General features: G+C 34.9%; 1 protein-coding gene and 1 pseudogene across 2 annotated transcripts in view; both read left to right on the forward strand.

Annotated features, from left to right (window-relative positions):
• Positions 1 to 26,434, forward strand: part of DPH6 (diphthamine biosynthesis 6) — a 176,802-nt gene that overhangs the window by 103,557 nt on the left and 46,811 nt on the right. The gene's annotated exons all lie outside the window — the stretch shown is intronic.
• Positions 8,070 to 16,994, forward strand: LOC117069563 (annotated as a pseudogene). Its single transcript, XR_004431588.1, has 2 exons — positions 8,070 to 8,137; positions 16,254 to 16,994. The product of XR_004431588.1 is annotated as a 60S ribosomal protein L15-like (transcript).

A 26,434-nucleotide genomic window follows, 5' to 3' on the forward strand; every position in this document is an offset into this window, starting at 1 on the left:
ATAATAGTTAATTTTATGCAGTTATGATTTAATGCTGCATCTTTATGTTTGTTTACCTTTCTCTCACCTGTGAATATGTGTGTGTTTTGGTAAATTTTAACCTTTTATAATAGATTTCTATATATTTTGTGGTAGTAAATGATAAAATACATGAACATCTACATGTATTTCATGCATTCATGACATATCTTTCTCTTAATTTTTTCAGTATTTCTAGGCTACATGGTTCATATGTTGAGTTTTCTTCAAATTGTCACAAATCTCTCCAAATATACTCATTGAAAAAATTCCACATATATGTGAATCCAGGCAGTTCATATCCGTGATGTTCAAGGGTCAACTATATTTACCATTCAGATCTCTTTTGTTTTGTTTTGCTTTGTTTTTTGATGATTTCACCATTACTAATTAAAGTACGTAGACAGAGGATTTGAAACAGTAGGGCTTTTGCATTCCTTGTGGACATAAATCAAGACAATATGCTGCTAAGACATCTACCTAGGTATAATGGAGAGCGGATTTCTACTGCCTGTTATAGCTTGATTTCCTTCTAATATAGAATATGTGAATGCGAATGGAGTTCATTTGAGAGAATTGGAAGACCACCTTGAGGGAGATGGATTTGGATGTAATGTAATGAATAAATATTACTAACAACTCCTATCTGGAATTATGCAGAGTATGTTTGTGAAAAGCCTATGACACACCCAGAGAGAGCTGTATTTAGTACATAATATACCAAATGAGAATCTCATGGGACTTTTTTGTGTGTGTGCAAACTATTTTTCTAAATTGTACAAAGTTTACTAATGTACCATGGTAATAACCCATGTTGTTGCTTGATAAATATTGTCTCTGCTGTCTTGATGTTCTGAAGGCATTTTTAGTAGTGGTCGTGAGGACCATTACTAATATCAGACCAAATCAGACCAAAATCATGTTCCTGAAAGCTCGTGATGAAAAGGAGTTGCTAGTCCCAATAGAGACACTAGAGGGAGCTCTCTTCCAGGAGACTGGCTGCATCTGGAAATGGCCCTAGAGGGACAAGAAAGCTTTAAATGACTGGACTAATAGAGTATTTAATGGAACATCATATTGGTCAGCAGTGCAAGAAGAGGGCTTCTACTCTTAGCAGGAAAGACTCTTGAATATTCCAATTGCTATGGAAGTTGTTGTTTTTAAAGATCTGTGGCCAGCAGTTTTAGTAGCCAAGCTAAGGATGCCCACTTACGGGAACGCTATGATTAGCCTAAATTATGGGACATTGCTGAATAGCGTGACCTTTGTATTTGTTCTTCAATGGCCCAAGTATCACAGATAAAAAGGGAATTTGTCTTTCTCATGCTACACTGATTAGAATTGGAAGGATAAAGGAACGACATTATTCCTGAAGGGAACTTGTTGCGTAATGTTATCTGGAAGCCAATGACTTTTAAAACCTATACTGTGCTATATGTAATTATATCCTCAAGCCAAATGGAATCCCGAATTTATTGAACAGTAATCTCTAGTCACTAACCTGGTCACTGTGACTATGAACGTGCATGAGAAAAGTTGTTTTTGTTGGGAAGAGACAGAGAATGGTACTGTAATTCTAATTGACCTCACGTGCTAATGTGGGCCAGCGTATAGCAGTGAAGGACCTGGAGAGCTGTTCTGATGGTCTTGGAACTCTACCTTGTTAGGCTGCCTGATTACTTCTCTTCTTGAAATTATCAGAAAAGGTTGAAACTGGGTAAGGTGTCCAGTTTGTTTGAGTCTGATTTAACAAGCTAATATTTTGGTTTAACTCAATTTCGTACTTATTTTGTATTACACTATAAAATAAATATCACATTGTATGTGGGACTGTAGAGAACATATTCTTATGTTTCTGCACAGTTAGGACTTTCTGAGCACATTTTACAGAAACTTGAGACCTAGGCTAAAAGACAACTTTTAGTAATTAATTTATGGCTGAACAGATAGTGAAAACTCCAGAGAGACTTACCTTTCTTGAGGTATCTGTTTACATTTCAAAGGAAGGGTTGAGACCAGGACCTTGGAGACATCTGTTGGATTGTGAAGCTGGAGACACACTAGTTTTTCCCACCAGGAAGATTTACTTACATTCCAAAGTGTGAAAGCACATATCCTTCTCTTGACTTTTCCAAGGAAACTCTCTCAGAAGGGAAGGGGGAACAGCTGCCTCTTTTTTCCTAAATCAATACTCGGATTTGTTTTTCCAGACCCCTTACCTGTGGTAGATGGAATTACTTGCAAGATTATATCTCTTTCTCATCACCTTGCTCCTGGAGTAAGAGCTGGGGCAGAGAAAAGTCAGAAGAGTATTATTTACTTACTCTTTGTAAGTAATAAAAATAATGTGTTCTGCTCCAGCAAGAGTTCTGCAGGGAACTCTTGTTGGGACTCAGCATACCAGTAGATATAGATATTACATTAAAATGTTAACAGTGTATGAGACAATTTCAGAATAACAATGCTAATGCCACTACTGATTATGTAATTTCAGAGAACAGTTAAAAAGATTTTTTTGTATGTGCTTTTATGAATTTCCCCTCTCATTTTTAAGACATCTTTTTATTTGTATTGTCTGAGCATATAGCTACTATGATTATACATTTTTTTAAATTTTATGGAAATATAATTAACACACTATGCACATCACCCATTTAAAATGTACAATTCAATTTTTTTAGTGTATTCACAGGTTGTGCAATCATTACCATAGTCTAGTTTTAGAATTTGTGTTCCCCAAAAAGGAATCCCATGCTGATTAGTAATCATTCTCAAGTTACCCCCAACCCCTGCTCCCCTGCTCCCAGTTTTAAGCACCATGAGGACTTTGTATCTTCATATCTTTATAGATTTGCCTATTGTGGATATTTCATATAAATGGAATCCTACATATGTGGTCTCTGTGACTGGCTTCTTTCACTTAGAATAGTGTTTTCAAGAAACATCCAAATTATAGCATATACAATTGAGTTCTTTTTATTGCCATGTAATATTCTGTTACAAAGATATACCGCATTTTATTTAGCCATTCATCAGTCCATGGACATTTGAGTCATTTCTATTTTTTGTTTATTATGAATAATGCTTCTATGAACATTTGTGTACAAGTTTTTCTTTGGACATATGTATTCATTTCTCTTGGGTATATACCTAGGAGTGGAATTTCTGTGTCATATGATGATTCTATGTTTAACATTTTGAGCAACCACCAAACTGATTTCTAAAGTGGCTGTACCACTTTAGATTCCCACTAGCAATGAATAAGGGTTCCAGTTTTTCACATCCTAGCCAACACTTAATTATTTTCTGTCTGTCTTATAGCTATCCTGGTGAGTATAAAGTTGTATCTCATTGTGGTTTTATTTTGCATTTCTCTAATGGCTAATGATGTTGACCATCTTCTTATGTATTTATTGGCCATTTGTCTATCTTCTTTAGAGAAATGCCAGTTAAAATCCTTTCCCTATATTTTAATTGAGTTATTTGTCTTTAGTGAGTTGTAGGTTTTCTTTAATATATATTCTGAGTATAAGTCTCTTATCAAATGTGTGATTTTAAATATTTTCTCCCATTTTGTGGGTTTTCTCTTTATTCCAGGTGGTGTCCTTTGAAGCATAAACATTTTTAGTTTTGACGTAGTCCAATTTATCATTTTTTGTTTTGATTACATGTTCTTTTGATGTTACGTCTAAGAAATCCTTACCTAACTTGATGTCATGAGATTTACTCCTGTGTTTTCTTCTAAGAGTTTTATACTTTTAGCTCTTACATTAGGTATGTGATTTCCTGGTTCTGTCCTTCTCCCACTGTATATATGTATGTGTGTATGTATGTATGAGTTCATTTTTTTAAAATTATTATTATACTTTTAAGTTCTGGGATTCACATGCAGAACATGCAGGTTTGTTAAATAGGTATACATGTGCCATGGTGATTTGCTGCACCCATCAACCCGTCATCTACATTAGATATTTCTCCTAATGCTATCCCTCCCCTAGCCCTCCACCCCCCACAACAGGGCCTGCTGTGTGATGTTCCCCTCCCTGTATCCAAGTGTTCTCATTGTTCAACTCCCACTTATGAGTGAGAACATGCAGTGTATGGTTTTCTGTTCCTGTGTTAGTTTGCTGAGAATTATGGCTTCCAGCTTCATCCATGTCCCTGCAAAGGCCATGAACCCATCCTTTTTTATGGCTGCATAGTACTCCATGCTGTATATATGCCACATTTTCTTTATCCAGTCTATCATTGATGGGCATTTGGGTTGGTTCCAAGTCTTTGTTATCATGAATAGTGCTGTAATAAACATACATCTGCATGTGTCTTTATAGTAGAATGATTTATAATCCTTTGGGTATATACCCAGTAATGGGATTGCTGGGTCAAATGGTATTTCTGGTTCTAGATCCTTGAGGAATTGCCACATTGTCTTCCACAATGGTTGAACTAATTTACATTCCCACCAACGGTGTAAAAGCGTTCCTATTTCTCCACATCCTCTCCAGCATCTGTTGATTCCTGACTTTTTAATGATCGCCATTCTAACTGGCATGAGATGGTATCTCACTGTGGTTTTGATTTGCATTTCTCTAATGACCAGTGATGATGAACTTTTTTTCATACGTTTGTGGGCCGCATAAATGTCTTCTTTTGAGAAGCGTCTGTTCATATCCTTCATCCACTTTTTGATTGGGTTGTTTTGTTTTTTTCTTGTAAATTTGTTTAAGTTCCTTGTAGATTCTGGATATTTGCCCTTTGTCAGATGGATAGATTGCAAAAATTTTCTCCCATTCTATAGGTTGCCTGTTCACTCTGATGATAGTTTCTTTTGCTATGCAGAGAGCTCTTTAGTTTAATTAGATCCCACTTGTCAATGTTGTCTTTTGTTGCCATAGCTTTTGGTGCATAAGGCACATATTCCTGGTGGCTCCTCCCCATTCTCCCAGTGCGCATGCAGGCATGCCCAGGCAGGACCCTGTGCGGGTTCCCTTATCTGCCTCCTGCCTCTATCATTCCCTTCTTAAAGAAGGACATATAGCTGCCATTAGGATAAGGATAGGGATAAGGATAAAGACTGATCACTTCATACTGCTGACAGGAGGCACTGTTTTGGGAAGACGGAGTCAGATCTCCCTCAGAGGCCTATCTAAGGTTCTGCGGTTAAAGGGGGCCATTGTTTGAGGTTCCAGTTGCATGAATGTTTGGAGTTGGATGACCTGAAGGTGAGAGGAGACAGACCTGGTTATTAGAAAACGTGTCAAAATGAAACAAAAAGGGGTGGGTAAGGACAGTTTTTAAATCCCAAGGCTGTTGACATGCCTGGAGAACTGGTAGCTGTCGTTAGAGTTGCTAAGATTTGGGTGCGTGGGGCTTGGCTTTGGTTAGCCCTCTTTGTCCTATTTTCCCAAAAAGGAAACCTTCAGGTTATAGGCCCCTATTTACTCCCATCACCTGGGAGGACTTTCGGGATAATGGCTCAGAATTAAAATATTGAACCAGATTTTTACATTACCCATCCCTTTTGTTCCTTCTGAGCTGCAGCCAGAGATTGCTGGTTGGCTCACAGGAATAAGCAGTGTAAGCTAAAATGTAGGCAAGAACTTAAAAAACAACTAACAGGTCTGGAATTTAATGACAAATGTGTAAGTTTTGAAACATAATTTCTCTCCATTCCTCATTTTTATTAAAAACGAAGCATAACAGGACTGAATTGTTTGCAAAATAACTTTAGTCTCATCCCTGGCCCGATTATTTGCGTAAGATGGAGCAAGAATAATTATTTCTACATGGGCTTTTTAAATTGGATTTGATGGAATTCTATTCCACACAGAATCTCAGATAGGACTTTTATTTTCCTTTTTTAAAGCCAAGCTCTGCCATGGGCTTGTACACTCTAATGACTGTGAGTTGAGTGAACTCCTCTCTTCTTGAGGTCCCAAGAACATGGGGCTCCTGGACCTGTTAGAAAGTGACATTCTTTTTTTTGGAGACGGAGTCTTGCTCTGCCACCCAGGCTGGAGTGCTGTGGCCGGATCTCAGCTCACTGCAAGCTCCGCCTCCCGGGTTCCCGCCATTCTCCTGCCTCAGCCTCCCCAGTAGCTGGGACTACAGGCGCCCGCCACCTCGCCTGGCTAATTTTTTTGTATTTTTTAGTAGAGATGGGGTTTCACCGTGTTAGCCAGGATGGTCTCGATCTCCTGACCTCGTGATCCGCCTGTCTCGGCCTCCCAAAGTGCTGGGATTACAGGCTTGAGCCACCGCGCGCGGCCAAGAAAGTGACATTCTTTACTCACCACAGGTTAGAAACTTTGTACAGGGACTATGTAAACAAGGTATCTACTATAGACAGTTTTCCCAAGGGGTTTTTATTGGATCTGCACGTTGAGCTTGATTCCTTAAAAGGAAGCATACCCTTCCAGTCAAAGCCTTGATAAAACAACCAGTTTCTCCGATTACATCCTGTTGCAAGAGAAAATGGATTCTTATTGCACTGATGCGAATAACCGTATTGTCATAAGCTAAGAATGCTGACAGTTTCCCAATACTGGAGAAGCCAGGCAGAGAGAAACAAATATGCTCCAAATTTTGTTCACAGGAGTATGCCTCACTCTGGTAAAGGCCATAAATAGCTCCAAATAAGTTTCCTTGACTCTGAAAAAATAAGTATCAGCAATGTTTTAAACAAAAGTTTAAAAAGCTTACTCAGTTTTTCATTAGTTCAGTCCATTCATTTAACTCCTGTTCTGTTTGATATTCATCAACATTTCAGCTATTAATATCAACCCCAAGTTTCTAATGAAATCTTATAGACAATTCTATCCAATCTTAACCAGTTTGACCATGAGGTGAGATCGTTATGAGCTTTTTATAACTCTTTATAAATTTTGCTAAAAAGCAGATTAGTGCCTTAGGAAAACCTTGTTTTGCTTTTATTTCAATGCTCAATTTACAGAAAAACCATGTAATACCCTTTTGAATCTAGTCAGTGTTCACACACAGAATTTCTTTTGCAAGATTAATTTTTAGAAACCTTCCACAACTTGTTTAAACCTTTGGCTTTATCTTACCTAATTTAAAATAATCCTATAAACCTAGGTAAAAAATTACATTTTGATGGCATTTGCATTTTACCAGTAATCTCCAAGGCTGTTTCCATTTCTCAAAGACTGAAGTCACATGAACCAAAAGGTACCACAGCTTTTATCTTCCCTTTAAAAGATACTTAATCTAGATGCTTATTTTCCTTTAGGTCAATTAATAAGAGCTCTCTTTTTTGTAGATACCACACACAACACGTATATAACCACAAAGACAAATAGAAGCAGATCCAGTAGTTATAGGATTTTCTGTTTGCCAATCTCCTAATTAGGCTATTGACCTCTGAATGAGGCCCTTTAAGTGTAGGGCTAGGAAAGCATGCAGTTTCTAGGGCCTAATAAACAGGTATAGCTGGAAGACAAAAACAAATTTTGAGAAAGATCCATCCGCCTCTAATTCCTGGGGCTCCATGAGGAAAACAGAGGCTCCTCCCAAAATGGAATCCAATGACCTTTTCTGTTTTTCCCAAGGAATCACAGGCCATCGCTTGAACCCAGGATGCGGAGGTTGCAGTAAGCCAAGATCGCACCACTGCACTCCAGCCTGGACGAAAGAGAGAGACTCTGTCTCAAAAAAAAAAAAAAAAAAAAAAGAAATTGTCTTAGGGCCTCTGATGTGTGCATTAAGAGTGGCAAGACAAAATGGAGAAAAAGAATTCAGTCAACTGAGAAAAAAACTTTTTCCAGAAACACAAGATACAAGAAGAGAAAAATATAAATGCCTTTAAATATACCTATAACTTGGGTATCCTTTTATAATTTAGCTCAGCTCTTTTTATGAAATCCATTTAAATCCCTTATTATCCAACTTTAACCATCCCAAGTGACCAGTATTTTGGCTTTCAAACTTTACCAGCGGATAATTCACTTCATCCCAGAGCCTCCATTTTCATAACCTCCCTTTTATCAGTAAAACAATTGTTTTACCACTTATCCTAAACATTTACTACTAAAATGGGGCCATATGTACAAAAGTTTCTTGAACAGTTTAACATATTACACACATTATTACTGCTAGATAGGTATGGGGTAATTATGAGTGACTTTTGACACATGTGAACAAGTGAACTCATTGGTTAAGCTTTTTTCATATGCTTCATTTGCTGCTTTGTTTTTCTGTTTGGCAAAGAAGAATCTTGGGTGTTATATAACTGTGCTGCCATATAAATTCATTTACCTCTCTTTTGTTTCTCCACCTTTAAAAATTATTGAGAGTTTTTCACACAGCAAATGGAATATAGGCAAGAAAAGTAAAGTCTATGGTTTTCAATGGAACTGGAACTAGGAGGTTGTTTTTGTTTTTGTTTTTGTTTTTTCACAGGCTCATAAAAGTCACTGTCTAAGCTGGGTAAGTCTTGGGGCTTTTGGCTTCCTATACTGTACTTATAATCTCACATTTTTATTTGCTTTGTTAAAGATATTTCAGATCAGATATAGCTGTGGGTTTTAGGAAACTAGAGCAGTATCACAATTTCTAAATAATAATTTTTTTAACTGACCTTAAAACATTTAATTTGAAAGTTACAGGAAATGCATTTACAGTTGACATTGATGATGACTTACACTAATTTTTCTGGAAGGAAATGTTTGTATTAAGCAGTTGAAAACATAATTATAATGGTTATTGCACAAAGCCCAGCTTTATAGGGTCTTAAAGTACAAATACCACAAATAGTTTTAGATAGTGATTAGATTGAAAATCACTGATTTTATTTCATTTTATTTTTTTGGCTACAGGATAAAGAAAAGATCTTATCAGAATAAATTTCTCACCTGCCTTGGGCAGGAGTCATTAGATGTAAGCAAATTTAATGGAGCCTGTGTGCTCTGGGGCCATTCAGCTGTGCTTCAATAATTGCATTTTTTTTTTTTTTTTTCAGTATGAAGGTTGTTTAACATATCAAGTGGCAAAAAAAAAAATTAAAGTACAAGTTGCCTATTTATCTTTTAGGTAAATAACCATAGGTGCTTTATAAACCGAGTAGCAGTGAATGTATTAACAAATAATAAACTCCAGGCAGGAGAGGAAAATGCTGCTGATGGTGTGCAGTTATTATTTCTGTGTCCCTCCTTCATTAGCATTCACATGACTTCAAACTGCTTCTGTCCTTTTTCCCCTTCATTCCATTTGCTTTCACTGGAAAACTTTAAGGTTCACTTAACATATATTTGAACAGGTCAATATCATTTTTGATGATTTCTTTTTAAATTCAGCCTTTACAAATAAATTAGCAAGGTTAACTTACTCCAAGATCCAGATCCACCTTAACAAATGAATTTTTTTATTGTTTTTTATCCCCCCACAGACTGGATTTTGGTCTTGTAGCCACAATCTCCTAGGATCCAGCTTCTGTTCAATCAACGTTTTGATTTTGCAACTCTAACTCATAAATATTACACACCAAAGTAACAGTGACGTTAAACCGCGTTAACAAAATATTATTCATATTAGGAACAGATTTTTTTCATTACAGATATCCTTTCACTATTGAATTCTGTTTGATATTTAAAATGTAATTTGATTCACTTATATAGTTTTTCAGAGACACATCTCTTGAGGAAAGACACCATATTCTGTGTATCTATAAAAATGTGTGTGTAAGGGCGGTAAGATAAAACAAATGACTTAATGATTAACCCATAATTACTTAAACAAATGGACCTAATATGAAGTTGGTAATAGGTCAGTATCAACATGGAAAAAGGACCCTATTGACGTATGATATCATTCTTTCTTTTTTCAACATTTTTCACTCTTTTAAACAGCTGTTTGAATGAGCACTTGAAGGGCATGCTGATGAAATTTGCAGGTGACACCGTTGTTATTGAAATAGCTAATACTTTGAATAATAGAATCAGAATTCAGATTCATATTAAATGATTGGAATTAGGGACTAAAAATGACCAGGTAAAACAAAATAGGGGTAAATATAAACAGTTCTGAATTTCATTCCCTAAAACCAACATGGTAAAATCAGATGGGAGAGATATTACTAAACAATAGCACTGAAGAGAAAAGTCTTAGGTTTTATGACGGTGTGCTTAGTATGTGTCAGTGGTACATTGTGGCTGCCAAAGCAACTAAGGAGATTTAAGGGGTCCTATTAAGAGAGTTAATGTGGAACATTGTGTTTTGTTATAGGCACCTTCATTTAAGAAGGTTGTGGCTGTAGTAATTTAAGGAAAAGGCAGTATTCTATAAACAATTGGATCTCAATTCTGTGCAAAAGGCATTCATAGAAAAAACCCTGACAACTAAAATCACAATGTATTAGCAACATATCTTCAGAAACTTTTTAATATGAAAAACTGAAATTTTCTTGTTTATGTTTTTCTATATTTCATACAATAAACAGAAACTGCTTTTTGTAAAAGGGAAAGATTGCATAAAAGTGGGACACAGAAACAAATGTAATTCAATGAATAGAGTGACCAGAACTATGAAAGGACAAACAGTGGTGGCATATGAGGACTATTTAAAGGAGCTATATATTTAGCCTGAAGTAAAGGCAGCAGGTTACTGGGCCAAGGAGAGTGAGGATTTTTATAGCAATTCGCAGTGTTTGAAAGTCCACTGGTACTTTCTTTGGCTTCAGAGGACAATTCACAGAGCAAGTGGAAGTTATGCAATGAAACAGGCCTTAGTGTGTGTGGCATAGGAACTTTCTAACATTTGGAGTTCCCAAATAGTGGCCCAGGATATTGCTCCAGGACCATGGGTAGATTTCTTCAAGATTCTACTTCATGTCCCTTGCTTCTTCCTGTTTAATACTGCTTCTTTGTCAGAAGAGATCATTGGAGTGTGTAGAACTGTTTTAGCTGCAGACTAAGTTTGCTTTTTGGAGAGAAATTCCATTCTTCCTTGATGGCTTCTGGCTCCACCCTTAAAGGATGAAGATTTGCCTCCATTAGATCATTTCAGAACAGTATGCAACTGGCTCTGAAGACAGTTTTATAGAAAAATTTTTAGAAGTAGTTTGATCCAGGGCATCAAACTATTGGATAAGCTATATCCTATTGGATAAGCGTATAGTATTCAAAGGTAACAACTTCAAAGGAGACAGCCCTCATTTGAATACATTAAAAAATCTGTCTTACTACTTTGTCACTTGTTAGTTTTCATTAAAATTTGATGCTTATACAGACACAGTGATGAGAAACTTAAACTCATGTGTGGCTTTGAGATTCTATTTGATACATAAAAATCTTGCTGCATGCTTATTTTGCCATTGCTTTCTGGTCTGTTTTCCTTCTTGGTTTGGGAGCGCATCTTCCCTTCCATATTCTTAGGCTGCCTGTTGTCTGTAATGAAATTCCTTTTTTGTGTGTTTCTTCTTTTTTGTAATTTGAAGGTGATCTATACTTCTGGAAGAGATAACCCCATTTTAGGGAAGAAAAGAAAGAGAAATTGTCCCTGAAACTTTGTTTTCATTACTTAGCAAGTTTTACAATTAATGACAGAAGTTTCTCTTGTGGCCTTTCCTTCCAAAGGCTGTGCTTATTTATTTTCCCCAGTAGCCTCATGTGACCTTGTTAAAAGCTTCATGTAATTCCCAAATAAATTACATTTACTGGTTTACTTCTATCTAGTATTTTATTGACATTTCCAGATAAGTTTAATAGGATGGAGAGAAACAGTGTTCTCTTTATAGACTCAGTGGGCGATTTGACCTTAGCAGGTTAACCTTATCCTGATGTTGAAGAAAGCTATTCTTAATTAGACTCTATCAGTTTCTCCATTATCACCAAGAAAGCCTCTATTCTGTAATTCCATAAATCTTAATTTGATTATTTTTCTTTCTGAAAGAAAAGCTTCATATTAGCAAAATCGCAATATTTGGAAATAGTTGCTTGTTTTCCAAATATATTGCATATCCTCATCTGTAGCTCAGCCATTTCACACTTTATTTCCTTCAGAAACTCTCAGTTGAATACCATCTGGCCATGGTGATTTATTGCTGTGGAATTTCTCAAGTTGCTCTATTATTTCCTCCTGGGAGATTGCTCTCTACTACTACCCACTGTTTTTCTGAGAAAGTGCCCTTGGAATAGTCGTTTCCTCACTCTCCTGTACAGCAGAGGTCAATGCAAAATAAAACTAAACTGAACTTCTCTGCATCTTACATCCTCTAGACTTCACATCCTCTTTACTTGCTGTCCTCATTACCAGAGAGAAACTCAACCGTTAGTCCTACCACTCACGGTGGCTATTTAGTCCTTGTGTTACCGTCTGTCTTTTTAGATTCTTTCTTCCCCTGACGGTACATTTTTGGTATTTAATTCAGGGGGAAAAAATGTCATAAGATGTTTTAGATATTTTCAATGTGTTCATAAATGTCTCTATGGGATTGTTTCCAGGTTTGTTTGTTTTTTTAAACTATCCACAAATTTATCTTTTGACCTTTCCGATAATGTCACAGTACATATATCTCTCATGGCCAGTGTCCTTATATGTCTTCCTAGAAACCTGGATGGTTTTTAACTTTTTAAAACCTCTCAGAGAGCTGCTAACCAGATTTTCTCTTCAGATTTTTAACGTATACTTTTTGAAGTCTCACCTTTTGGGTTAACATTAAGAGATGCCCATACTAATTAGAACATGAGCTTTAATTGTGCAGTCTTCCCAATTTCTGAGTTCTACTCCTACACATACTCACCTGTGGTCATTTCTATATGTTACATTAATCTTATTCCTCTTTCATACCTGCCCAAATAGCCAAGATAAGGTATGTTAATTAATGCTTCTACACATCGTGTTCTTCTGTCATTTATTTGGCTAATAATGGACATAATTAAAATCATTCATTGCAATAACCTTCTTAGAAAAGAATGCTGAGCAGTAAAGGTTAAAAGCAATTTGTATTATTCTTTTATATTCTATAGTTAACATTACATTTTTACACCTGAACTTTGTTCAAATAATTATTTTGTTTAAAAAAGGTTACTCAGTGTGCTTTCAAGTAGAGTTAATTGTGATTTAAATATATTTCTACCTTTATGCAAAGTACTTTAGCACAGAGTGTTTTAATTGTATAACTGAAGTATTAAAACATCAAAAGTGGAAACTTTCAAAACTTCCAAAATGTGTTGTAAATTATCTACCATTTTCAATTTAAGAAAAAAAGTTAAATATCCAATTTCGAGTACTGTATATGGGATACAGTCTTTTCTTAAGTTTCAAATACAAATACCACCAGTCACACAGCCACCTGAAGAGAGTCTCCATTTGCTCAGCTTATAAAGGGGAGTAACAGATTATAACAGCAGAGGAAGGAAATGCTGATTTTGCTTATTTTATTGCTAGCATATCATTTTCTTCACTAGGTAAGGCAGGCTGTTCTAAAAATAACTTAGGCATATAACTTTTTGGTGCTGGTTTGGATATGTTTCTTGAATTTTGGAATAGATTGAGTCTTTCCATCCCAAAGCTACTTTGTACACACACATATATACACCCATGAACACACACACACATATACACACACTCTTCCATATATATCCTATATATGGATATATATACACATTACATATGTATATAGGTATGTTTTATGCATGTATATTGCCTGCCAAGAAATATGTGCTATATTGTAGTTCTAAAACTTGTCTTTCCACCTATATCTCAACCAATGCCTCAATTTCTTCTAATCTTTAAAAATAAAAAAAGATGTTAATTGTAATATTTACAAATAAATAGGAGAGGATTCTATTTTAATGAATGCTAGTATGAAAGTTAACTCTCTACATATGGCTCTGTCAGGCAGCTTACACTATAATAGCTTTCATGATACTATGTAACAATTAATTAAAAACTCCTTCTGAAAAGGTAAGCCAGCAAGTGTTTTTCTGTTTCTCTGTGTAGTAGTCAGATTATTTAATGACTATACTGTTCAGGAGGATATTTGTGCCTTAATACAAATACTATTTCTTATTTGGCATAATTGGAAAGTGAGACATACTATCTTAGCTGAGAGCCCAACACAATTATTAATGTAACACACAGTAATTACCACAGGTGAATATGTGTAGAAGTAGAACTCAGTAACCCAAAATTTCTTGGAGCAAGGATATGTTATAACATTTGCAGGGCTTGTCCTCCATTGAATTTTCTTATAGAAAGTACTACTTGTATTGGTTGCTGTCTCAACTGCATGTGAGTAAATTTGCAGAAATGTACATAGGTCACATTCAGTTTAATCTTACATGAGAACCAGTTAAGGAATTCTATCTCACCAACACAAGGCCTGAAGGAGGTTGTAATCGGTGTTCTCCAAAGTTTCCTGTACTTTCTTTTCTAGCAAGTTATCCTTATACTGGAGAAGTTATAGGACAACTTTTTCTATTAATTTGATTCCATCTTCACTCAAGCAGAATTAAGTTCAAGTCCTAGATATATGAATAGTATTCTTTCCCAGTTTTTCAGTCCTGATATATTCTCCTTTTTTCAGTCATCTTTTCAGTGGTGTTTTCAATGGGGAAGAGAAGAAAAGGAAAGAATTAGATGCCAGTGCTTATATGACCGTCTTGCCCAGAAGTATTATTGAAGGATTTTGAAATATAAAGTTATCAAATTACAGTACAACGCAAGGATGCCAACTCTTGCCACTTATATTACACATTGTACTAGAAATCCTAACTAGAGAAATTAAGCAAGAAAAAGAAATAAGACATTCAAATTAGAAAGAAGAAAGCATAATTATTTCTACTTACAGATAATATCATACATATTAAAAATCCTAAAGACTTGGCAAAAAAAAAAAAAAAAAAAAATCCTGTTAGAACTAATACATAAATTCAGTAAAGTTGCAGGATATAAAATCAGCATACAAAAATCAGTAGCATCTCTATATGTAAATAACAAACTATCTGAAAAGGAAGTCAAGAAAACAATCACATTCACAATAGCAACAAGAAGAATAAAATAATTAGGAATAATCTTAACCAAGAAGTGAAAGTCTTGTACACTGAAAATTGTAAATATTGCTGAAGGAAATTTTAAAAGTCAAAGATTAATGGAAATACAGCCATGTTCTTGAATTGAAAGAATTAAGTTCATATTACCCCAAGTGATCTACAGATTCAACATAATCCTTATCAAATTCTCAATGGCATTCTTTATAGAAATAGAAAAAAAATTCCAAAATTCATATGGAACCACAAATAGCCAAATTAATCTTCAGGAAGAAGAACAAAAGAATCACAGTTTCTGATTTCTAAACATATTGTAAAGCTACAGTAATGAAAACAGAATGGTACTGGCATAAAAACAAGTATAGAGACCAATGGAATAGAACAGAGAGCCTAGAAAGAAATTTACACATCTATGGTTAACTGATCTTCCACAGGGGTGCCAAAACATACAAATGGATAGTCTTTTCAATAAATGGTTCCAGGAAAACGATCCACATCTACATGTGAAAGAAGTGGACCCTTATCTCACACCATATACAACTCAAAATAGATTTAAAACCCTTATCTCACACCATAATCAACTCAAAATGGATTTAAAACTTCAATGCAAGACCCAAAAATGTAAAACTACTTGAAGAAAACAGAGGAAAAAAATCTTGTCATTTTACTGGACAATGATTTTTTTTTTATGTGACACCAAAAACACAGGCAAGAAAAGCAAAAAACTTTAAAAAGCTTCTGCACAGCAAAGGAAAGAGCAGAGTGAAAAGGCAACCTGGAGAGTGCAACACAATATTTGCAAATCCTGTATCTGTTAAGGAGTTAACATTTAAAATATATAAGGAACTCGTGCAACTTCATAGCAAAAAGACAAATAATTTTGTTTAAAAAAGGGCAAAGGATTTCAATGGACATTTCTCCAAATGAGACATACAAATGACAAACGGATATAAGAAAAAGCACTAAATTTCTCTAATCATCATGGAAATGCCAATCAAAACCACAATGAGGTATCACGTCACACCTGTTAGAATGAGTATCAGAAAAGTGAAAGATAAGTGTTGGAGAAAAGGGAACCCTTGTATACTGTTGGTGCGAATGTAAATTGGTCCAGCCGTTATGGAAAACAGTATGGAGATTCCTCAAAATTTTAAAAATGTGACTACTGTATGATCCGGCAATCACACTTCTGAGTATATATCCAAAGGAAATTAAATCAATATCTCCAAGAGAGAGGAGTACAGCTCTTTCCTTTCCGTCTGGCGGCAGCCATCAGGTAAGCCAAGATGGTGCATACAAGTACATCCAGGAGCTATGGAGAAAGAAGCAGTCTGATGTCATGCGCTTTCTTCTGAGGGTCCGCTGCTGGCAGTACCGCCAGCTCTCTGCTCTCCACAGGCTCCCCGCCCCACCCGGCCTGATAAAGCGCGCCGACTGGGCTACAAGCCAAGCAAGGTTACGTTATATATAGGATTCGTGTTCGCCGTGGTGGCCGAAAACGCCCAGTTCCTAAGGGTGCAACTTACGGCAAGCCTGTCCATCATGGTGTTAACCAGCTAAAGTTTGCTCGAAGCCTTCAGTCCGTTGCAGAGGAGCGAGCTGGACGCCACTGTGGGGCTCTGAGAGTCCTGAATTCTTACTGGGTTGGAGAAGATTCCACATACAAATTTTTTGAGGTTATCCTCATTGATCCATTCCATAAAGCTATCAGAAGAAATCCTGACACCCAGTGGATCACCAAACCAGTCCACAAGCACAGGGAGATGCGTGGGCTGACATCTGCAGGCCGAAAGAGCCGTGGCCTTGGAAAGGGCCATAAGTTCCACCATACTATTGGTGGTTCTCGCCGGGCAGCTTGGAGAAGGCGCAATACTCTCCAGCTCCACCGTTACCGCTAATATAAGTAAAGTTTGTAAAATTCATACCTAATAAACAATTTAGGACAGTCAAAAAAAAAAAAAAAAAAAAAAATATCTCCAAGAGATATCTGCACTCCTGTGTTTATTTTAGCATTATTCACAATTACTAAGATGCAAAAACAGCCTAAATATATGTCAGTAGATGAATGGCTAAAGAAAATGTGGTATATTTATACAATGGAGTACTATTCAACCTTTAAAAAGGAAATCTAACCATTTACAACAACATGGATGAACCTGGAGGACCTTATACTATGTAAAATAAGCCAGATACAAAAAGACAAATACTGCATCGTATTACTTATATGTGTGATCTAAAAATGTCAAACTTAAAGAAATAAAGAATAGAATGGTAGTTACCAGAGGATGGCGAGGAGAAGGATTTGGGAAGATGTTGATTAAAGGGTACAGAGTTAGTAATGCAAGATAAAGAAGTTCTGAAGATCTGATGTACAGCAGTGTGTCTATAGTTAACAATATTGTGTTGCATACTTGAAATTTGCAAAGAGGATATAAGTGTTAAGTGTTCTCAAAACACACACAGATGATAACTGTGTGAGGAGATGGGTATGTTAATTCACTTGATTGTGGTGAATATTTTACAATGTTTACATATATAAAGTCATCAAGTTGTACAACTTAAATATATATAATTTTAAATTGTCAACTATATCTCAATACAGCTGATAGGGGAAAGAAAATGACTAGACCAGATTTGCATTTTGAACATTTCATTATTACTGTAAGTTCATTAGAATTTGGTATTCCTCAAGGCTTTTTTCTGTATCTTCTCTTCTCACTCAATATATTCTCCTTGAGATTTCACTTCATGGCTTGTGTTTCTATAGACCAAAATCTAGTTAGGTAACTCTTCTCTGATGATTCGTGGGAAACTTAAATACATGTCAATTTTAACACAATTAATATTGAATTCACCCTTTATTGTCCTTCCCAAACCTTCATCTGTTTGATTTATATATATATTTGAAGGAATAACACCTGATGCCACCATCTTTTAATTTGCTTAAAGTCAAAAACCTGAGACTCATTCTTCCCTTTTCTGTCTCCTGTATTCCCCACATCCAATTCACTGGTATTATATATCTTACCTACCATATGCTGCTCTCAATTCTGTTCTCCTCTATACTAATGCTTTGTCTATTACATCCTCTCTCATCTGGTCTGTTGCAGCACCTTGTTTATTTGCCTTCTTACCTCCAGTCTTATTTTCTACCAGGGAACTTGACTGAAGCTGGAATGATCTTTCAAAAGTCAAATTGGATCGTATCATTGTTTTGTTTGAATTTCTCAGTATTCATTATGACCTTACTTTCAAGCATAAACTCCTTAAAATGAAACAGAAGGTCATATAGGACCTGGCTTTTGTCTACATTTTTAGCTTCAACTCTTCCACCTTCAGACACTTCTCTATTCAAGCTTCTTTCAGTTTCCAGTACTCATCATCTTGAAAACTGATAAGAAAGATTAGGAAAATGTTTCAAGAATAAATATTTCAAATCCTTTCTTTAAAAAAAAATTCTCTGTGTTCCACACATCTTTCACTTATTATTTGTTCTGTACACCCCAAACGCTTTATAGTCATTTTTAATGTACAAAAAGGGATATTTGAGCTATCACCAGCAGTTATTGATTATCATTAACTGCATAACTATACTTAATTTTTTTATTGGTCATTTATTTCATGTATGCCATTGATCTTAAAAGTGAATCTATAAAATATCTAAGTCTACTTTATGTTACACAGAAGTAAAATTATCAGTTCATAGATTTTAGAATATTTCTGGCCTTGTAAAATTAGTTTAGAAGTATTCCCTCTTCTTCAATATTAGTTTTCTTGTAAGAGTTTAAGAAAGATTGCTATGAGCTCTTTAAATTTTTGGTAGAATTCAGCCATGAAGCTATCTGATCCTGGGCATTTGTTTGATGGGAGACTTTTAATGACTGATTGAATCTCCGTAGTTATTATTGGTCTGTTCAGATTTCCAACTTCTTTGTGATTCAGTCTGGGTAGGTTATAGGTTTCTATGAATGTATCCATTTTGTCTAGATTGCCCAATTTGTTGGTACATAGTTGTTTAGAGTAGTGTCTTATGATCCTTTGTATTTCCATGTTACCTGTTATAATGTCTCCCCTTCTATTTCTGATTTTATTTGAGTCCTGTCCCTGTTTTTCTTAGTCTGGCTAAGGGTTTGTCAGTTTTGTTTAGCTTTTCAAAACAACTCAGTTTTAGGCCAGGTACAATGGCTCACGCCTGTAGTCCCAGCACTTTGGGAGGCCGATGCTGGCAGATCACAAGGTTGGGAGTTTGAGACCAGCCTGGCCAATATGGTGAAACCCTGTCTCTACTAAAAAAATACAAAAATTAGCCAGGCGTGGTGACACATGCCTGTAGTCCCGGCTACTCAGGATGCTGAGGCAGGAGAATCACTTGATCCCAGGAGGCGGAGGTTGCAGTGGGCTGAGATCGCACCACCGCACTCCAGCCTGGGCAACAGAGCAAGACTCCGTCTAATAAGAAAATAAAATAAAATAAAATAAAATTCTGTTTTATTGGTTTTTGCATTGTTTTTCCAGGCTCGATTTTCATTTATTTATACCCTAATCTTTGTTATGTTCTTTGTTCTGCTATCTTTGGGCTTGTCTTCTTTTTCTAATCCTTTGAACTATTATGTTAGGTTGTTTATTTGAGATCCTTCTTCCTTTTCGATGTAGGCATTTATTGCTACAAACTTTCCTCCTAGAACTGCTTTTGCTGCATCCCATAAATTTTGGGATATTGTGTTCCCACTTTTTTTTTTGTCTCAAGATGTTTTTTAATTTCTCCTTTAATTTATTCTTTGACCCAGGAAGATAGGGCCATATGCTCCTTCAGGAGCATATTATTTAATTTTCATGCACTTCTTAATTTTCTGTGATTCTTTCTTTTATTGATTTCTAGTTTCATAGCATTGTGGTTGAAAAAGATACTTGACATGATTTTAACCTTAAATGTGTTAAGACTTTTTTGTGGCCAAACATATGATCTATCCTGGAGAATGTTTCACGTGCACTTGAGAAGAATTTCTATTCTGTTGCTGTTAAAACGAATGTTCTATAAATATCTATTAGGTTCCTTTGGCCTAAAGTAGTTCAAGCCCAGTGTTTCCTTATTGATTTTCTGTCTGGAAGTTTTATCTGATGTTGATAGTGGAGTATTGAATCTCCTGCTATTATTGTGTTGTAGTCTATGCCTCTTCAGACTTGGTTACTTTATATATTTATGTGCTCCAATTTGGGTGCATATATGTTTGCCATTGTTACATCCTCTTGATGAATTGACTCCTTAATCACTATATGATGACCTTTATTATCCTTTTTACAGTTTTCGATCTAAAACCTTTTCGGTCTAAGATTAGTATAGCTATCCTTGCTCTTTTTGTTTCTATTTGCATGAAATATCTTTTTTTCCATTCCTTTAGTCTATGAGCGTGTTTCAAGGTGAAAACTGAGTTTTTTTGTAGGCAGCATGTAGTTGGTGCTCACTTTTTCATCCATTCTGCCTCTCTGTATTTTTGACTGGAGAATTTAAAACATTTACATTCACAGCAAAGAAGTCACATGTTGAGACAACTCGTAACACAACCTCTAAGAGCTATAAGCATTTAAGTCTAACTGTAGAAATGGAAAATCTGAAAAACTGAAATAAGGTCCTTCCTGAGATAGTCACTTTCATATATGTAAGCTCATTTTTTTTAGAGATTATATGACCAATCTTCTTATCTGTTCTTTTAAATAAAAGTTCTGTCATTTTATTTCTAAAAATAATTATAGAATAATGGTGTGTTCAGCAGGAGTCTGGGAACAAATAAAAATTATATTTGCCCACAAAACAATTGGAGTTTTAAAAATGGTATCTACTTGTTCAGTTAGCCAGTAAGCCTGGTAGAGATAGGAAGAGATTTCAGGAGTGAGTGTGTGTGTGTGGTGTGTGTGTGTGTGTGTGTGTGTGTATTTTGGTTTGAAAGATACATGAGGCATTCATTTCTTGTATTTAGTGGATTTATCAAGAATTATACACAGACTAGAAATTGCTTCTCAGAATGATGATACCTTTTCTAATATCACCTACTGATTTTACAGTAAAACTCTAGGTTACAAAGGTTGAGATGAGAAGACAATTCACTTTACTTGACTCTTAAAAATAGCATTGTCAACCATTTTGTGATGTCTCTCTCTTCATATATTGGGCTGTACTGAAGAGATAAACCTCCACTTGCTTTCATGACAGTAGATAATAAATTGATATAATTCAGCTGAGAAGTTGAAAAATGCATTGAAAATAATGGGGCATAACATTGTAGGGTTAACATTTATTCATAGATGATGCAATTAAATAAAACAGGCATTAACTTCAAGGTCAGTAAGTAAAGTAATAAAATTGAATATTTTAATTGAATTGTAATTGCTTCCCATTGATACATGCAAGTAAAGTAAAATAGATGTCAGCTCTGCAAATTATGGTTCTTCCTCCTAATTAATTTCCTAATTCTGCATGGAGTTATCAGTGCCTAGGTCTTGTTGTGGGTTTATTCATCCACCCAGCTTCCATCAAGGAATGTCTATATGACATGATGAAATGGCTAGATGTCAGGGTTTACAGTAAATTTTTTCTGTACTTTGGCAAAAATATTGTTGGTAACTCAAAGTAACATATTCATGTATTAGAGTTAAAATGTACTTTAACATTGTCCTGGATCCTATGGATCATAATCTGCATTAATATTGATATTTCTTGATATTGATATTTATGTTCACATTAACTAATGTAATTGTCTCAGTGATTATAAAGGTTTTTATAGGGAGATATATACATAAAGACTCACATTCCATAATTAACTGGCTCAAGAGGTAAATTGTATTGACTGCTAGGATTTTGGTGAAGCACAATTTGTGTCTGTTCACAATCCAAACTTTACGAGAAAAGAGACACCTAAATTGAATAAATTTAAAAAAGAAAAATCTTTTGCAAGGACTGAGGTAAATTGAAGCTTTTAGATAAAGCTGAATTGCATTGAAAAAGCCCATGAACTGTTGTGGCTCTTTCAGAGGCTTTTAATAGCTCCTTCAGAGGTTTTAATGTAATGCAGTTTTATGTAAAATAAAATATGAATGATGATGTTACAAAGATTAACAGAGAGATTTTTAAAGTATACTAAAATTGTGTTGGATCTAGATAATAGGGTTTATTTAAAGAAAAAGAAAATTGTGACTTTGGGACCAGCTGCATTTACCAGTTGAGTGGCTACTAATTAGAAATTGAAAAAGAAATGGATGTGTAAGATGGATTTTAAATTTACTGAGATATTGTTATATATTCATATACTTTAAAATGATTTTATAGGATAGAATTATTTGAGTGCAAATATATTGGTATATTAGCATCATTCTTTAGTTGTGCTTAGAAACATAAGTGGGTTCTTCTTATTGGTAAAGTAGAGATGCTGTGATGTCTAGCTTTTGTGTTAAAATTTAACTCAGACATTGACTTTTTTAAAATGTTTCTCTCTGAGCCATTTAAAACAAAAATTTAAAAATAAGTCTATTGAGAAATATATTTTATTGATGCTAATATGACCCTGACCTTCCTTTCTCAATTAAGAAGGATCATTCAGAAATCTTTGTGTATATCATCTAGTTAGAAAATACCAAAACCAAAATACATAAAATGTAAAACTAAAATCTTAGAGCTTCATAATTATAGATAAGCTAACAATTTTTCACACTAAAAAGATCTGTTTTTTCCGATCTTTGTTTTAAAATTATTTTAATAATCATCTTATATTTAGGGAAATGAAAGTAAATATTATAAACACTGTGCATACAATGCTTAGATGTTGATAGATGAGGAAACGTGTGGAATATGGGGAAGTGTAAGAAAATTAAGTATTCATCTTTAATTATACTTATAAAAACAATTACTATGAGTTTTTGTTTTCATGTATTAATAGTTTGATATTTATGGAATCATTGGTGTGCTAAGCATTAAAGAATTTATTGAGGAAACTTCTGTATCCGAATATATTCTGGGGTAGGATGAATAATCTTCCTACAACATCCCTAACATCCCTAATATCGTCTGATGCTTAGTAGTTTCAGATGATTTAGAAAAGATCTCAAAGATCAGGGTGGCTTCAGGCCATTGCTTTTGCAAGGACAGTAACTGGAATTGCTAGGAATCTCTGGATTTTATCCAAGAAAATATATTCTATAAGCAATCTGCAGTACATGGCATATGGACAGTGATCATGAGGTCCCCAATGACTTGTCACTTTCTAATGAACAGAAAAATTGAAGCAAAGGCAGACTGTGCTCAGGTAAAGTATTCAGATATTCAGATAAAGTAACCAGCAAGGCATCAGGAGAAAAAGACCTTTGTAGTTATTATAATCAAGTACAGTGGAACATGTTAGCCTGATAGAAGTAAATATTATAAGCTGTGTTGAATTAAAGTATAAAAATCCATTTAGAAGAGTATGCAGGCTATTATATTCAATTTAAACAAGTAGTTTCATTACTAAAACTTAGACATTTTATGGAAAAGAATTATAGTCTGTTTAAATACTATCAAATTATGATATAGGAACACCTAAGTCATTGTTCGTGCCAAAAAAGCCTACCTAAATCACCTGGCATAACCTCTGAAAAATATGTTTTAAAATTGTTTGTTTCTTACATCCTGCTAATTCCTTGGTTTTAGATGTCCTTTGAAACCATCTTTGAAACCATGTATGTGAAATGCTTCTGCCCTGTGTAAAATGTCTAAAACAAGCTTATTCAACCCGTGGCCCAGGACGGCTTTGAGTGCAGCCCAACGCAAATTTGTAAATTCTCTAACACTATGAGATTTTTTTGATTTTTTTTTTCCAGCTAATCAGCTATCGTTAGTGTGAGTATATTTCATATGTGGACCAAGACAATTCTTCCAGTGTGGCCCAGGGGAGCCAAAAGATTGGATACCCGTGGTCTAAAACCTCAAGCCCATGAATCATAGCAGCATATACACCCTCACTGAACTTTACACAGACCCTATTACCAAACCTGTAGATACGCATGAAGCTTATTTTATTATTAGCTCTGAGAGAAAAGAGATTTGGCTCTTAAATATTTTAGATCGTTTCTAGTTGTACAATAATCTCCTTTTGTGGTGAAATTATCTCTAATATGTCTCAGGAAAATATTTGAAAATTTTTCTCTAATGTTTTAAATGTTATTTATTTCAATGATTTTAGCTTCCTGGAATTTTTAGTGCTTAGCCCAAGCTGATATATTGAAAATACTTTCATGAATACAGAAAAGTATTTAAATGACCAACTACTTTTTACCAAGCTGTAACTGTGTGAAGACCACAGGTTCATATGGAAAGTGTGTTCAGGGTGTTTTATGTTTACATTATTTACTGACTCATATTTAAAGGCAAGCCAAATGACTTTATCCACTGTGGAATACAGCCATCTCTGAAATGAGATATAACTGCTGTTTCTATACTTTAACAATTCTGAACTGGGGCTTGATACTCTACAATGAATTAAAAAACTGCAAGAAAAATGAGATCTTATGGTGCCTACCTGTGTAAAACTGTATGCTCTTAAATTCTCTTTTATGCCTTACAGGCATATCTTTGCATATATTTACTTCCAGGCTCATGCATAGAATGCAAAACACAAATTCTCAGATTCAATCATGGGAGACTTTTTAAATGATGCCCTAATGCTGACTATGATATATGTATGTGTTGTCACACACACACACACACACCACACACACAGAGTTGGAGGGAAAGCTAAAAAATGACTTCCAGCCATGCTGACCTTGTATATTCATGCTTTGGATTTTAACAAATTTCCCCAAACCCATGGCAGTCATAGATGAATATAAGAAGGAAAAATGTGAAAAACATAATCGTGCTGGAAAACATTATAAACATCTCTGTTAGCTAGAAACGAAAAGACAAAAAGTAGTGAACAGGACTGAAGTTGTGCGCTGTAATGTAGGGATCCAGGAAGCAGGCAGAAGCAGTTGGGCGGTCATGTCCTGTGGGGAAACAGAAATGGGAAGTGCCCTACATGAGGGAGAACCTCAAAGAGATCAAGAAAAATATAAAATCCATTTGTTTAAAAGAGCAGTTATTAGAAAAATAAATCGCCCGGAATGAAGCAGTAACAGAGTGATGTGAAAACCAATTAGAAATTTTGGAAATGAAACATAGTCATGAAAAAAAACCTTAGTGGACAGAATAAATGCTAGTCACGTCAAAGAGAGAATGAGTGCAGCAGAAAAAAAGAGAAAAAGTAATTCACCAAGAAGGCATAGAGAAAGCAAAAAAATAGAAAAAGCCACAGAGAGAAGAAAAAAATAGAAAATGCAATTAAAAAATATGAAAGCTAGATTGGGAAATTGCAATTATTTGTATAATATGTGTTTCAAGGAAAAAAAAGAAGGCAGAAAAGCAGATATAACTGAAAATACTCTAGATTTGAAGAAAGACATGAGTTTTTGAATTGAAAGTACACATTAGGTGCTGTCCAGTACTAATTAAAATAAACATATGCCTGGACACCTTGAATTAAGATTGCAAACTGTAGTAGGTATGTTGAAAATTGTGTCATAGGTATGTTGAAAATTGTACAATCTAGCATATAAAAAATAAAGATTCCTTATATGGGAGCCACTATCAGACTGACATCATAATTTTCATTAGGAACCACAAATGCCAAAAGTAACATATTGCAACTAAACTATTATGAGAGTAACATAGAGACATTATGAGACCTGTAAAAACTAGGAGAATATACCACTCACAGATCTTCAGTGAAAGAATAAAGAACAAACTTCAGTTAGAAATAGATTGATTCAAGGAGAAATGAATGACAAACAATAGTGAGCATAAACATTGTGAACTATGTTGATAACCTTAATTTTTCTTGCTAAAAATAATGGAAAAAAATTCAACACAGTAATAACTGAAATGGTGAAGCCTGTGTAGTGTCTAGTTAAAACATACTAAGTTCTGATCTAAAGGATGCTGAAGATACTTAATACGTTAAGACTTTAAAAATATGGTTTTGAATGTATGCAAAAAATCACAGATGATTATCTGAAAAGTAGAAATTCACTCTATAGCATTCTAATTAGCAGAGTAAAACATTAAAATAATTTTCAACTCAGTATGAGGCAGAAAAAAAAGAAAAAGATATAAAGCTTAATGTAACAGAAAATTTATACTAAGATGATAGAAGCAGGTCCAGCCATATAACATAAAATTATTAAACTCAGTTCTTTAGGGTCATATTTATAAGATTGGGTGAAACAAAAGAAACTCTATGTGGGCATCTAAAACAATACAAAAAATTTGAGAACAAATAATGGAAAAAATATATATGGAAGATTAACAGAAGACAGCTGGTGTCGCAGTGTTCATAGAAGAAACATAG

Source organism: Trachypithecus francoisi, unplaced genomic scaffold (assembly GCF_009764315.1).
Source record: "Trachypithecus francoisi isolate TF-2019V2 unplaced genomic scaffold, Tfra_2.0 Lachesis_group3, whole genome shotgun sequence".
Lineage (NCBI taxonomy): Eukaryota > Metazoa > Chordata > Mammalia > Primates > Cercopithecidae > Trachypithecus > Trachypithecus francoisi.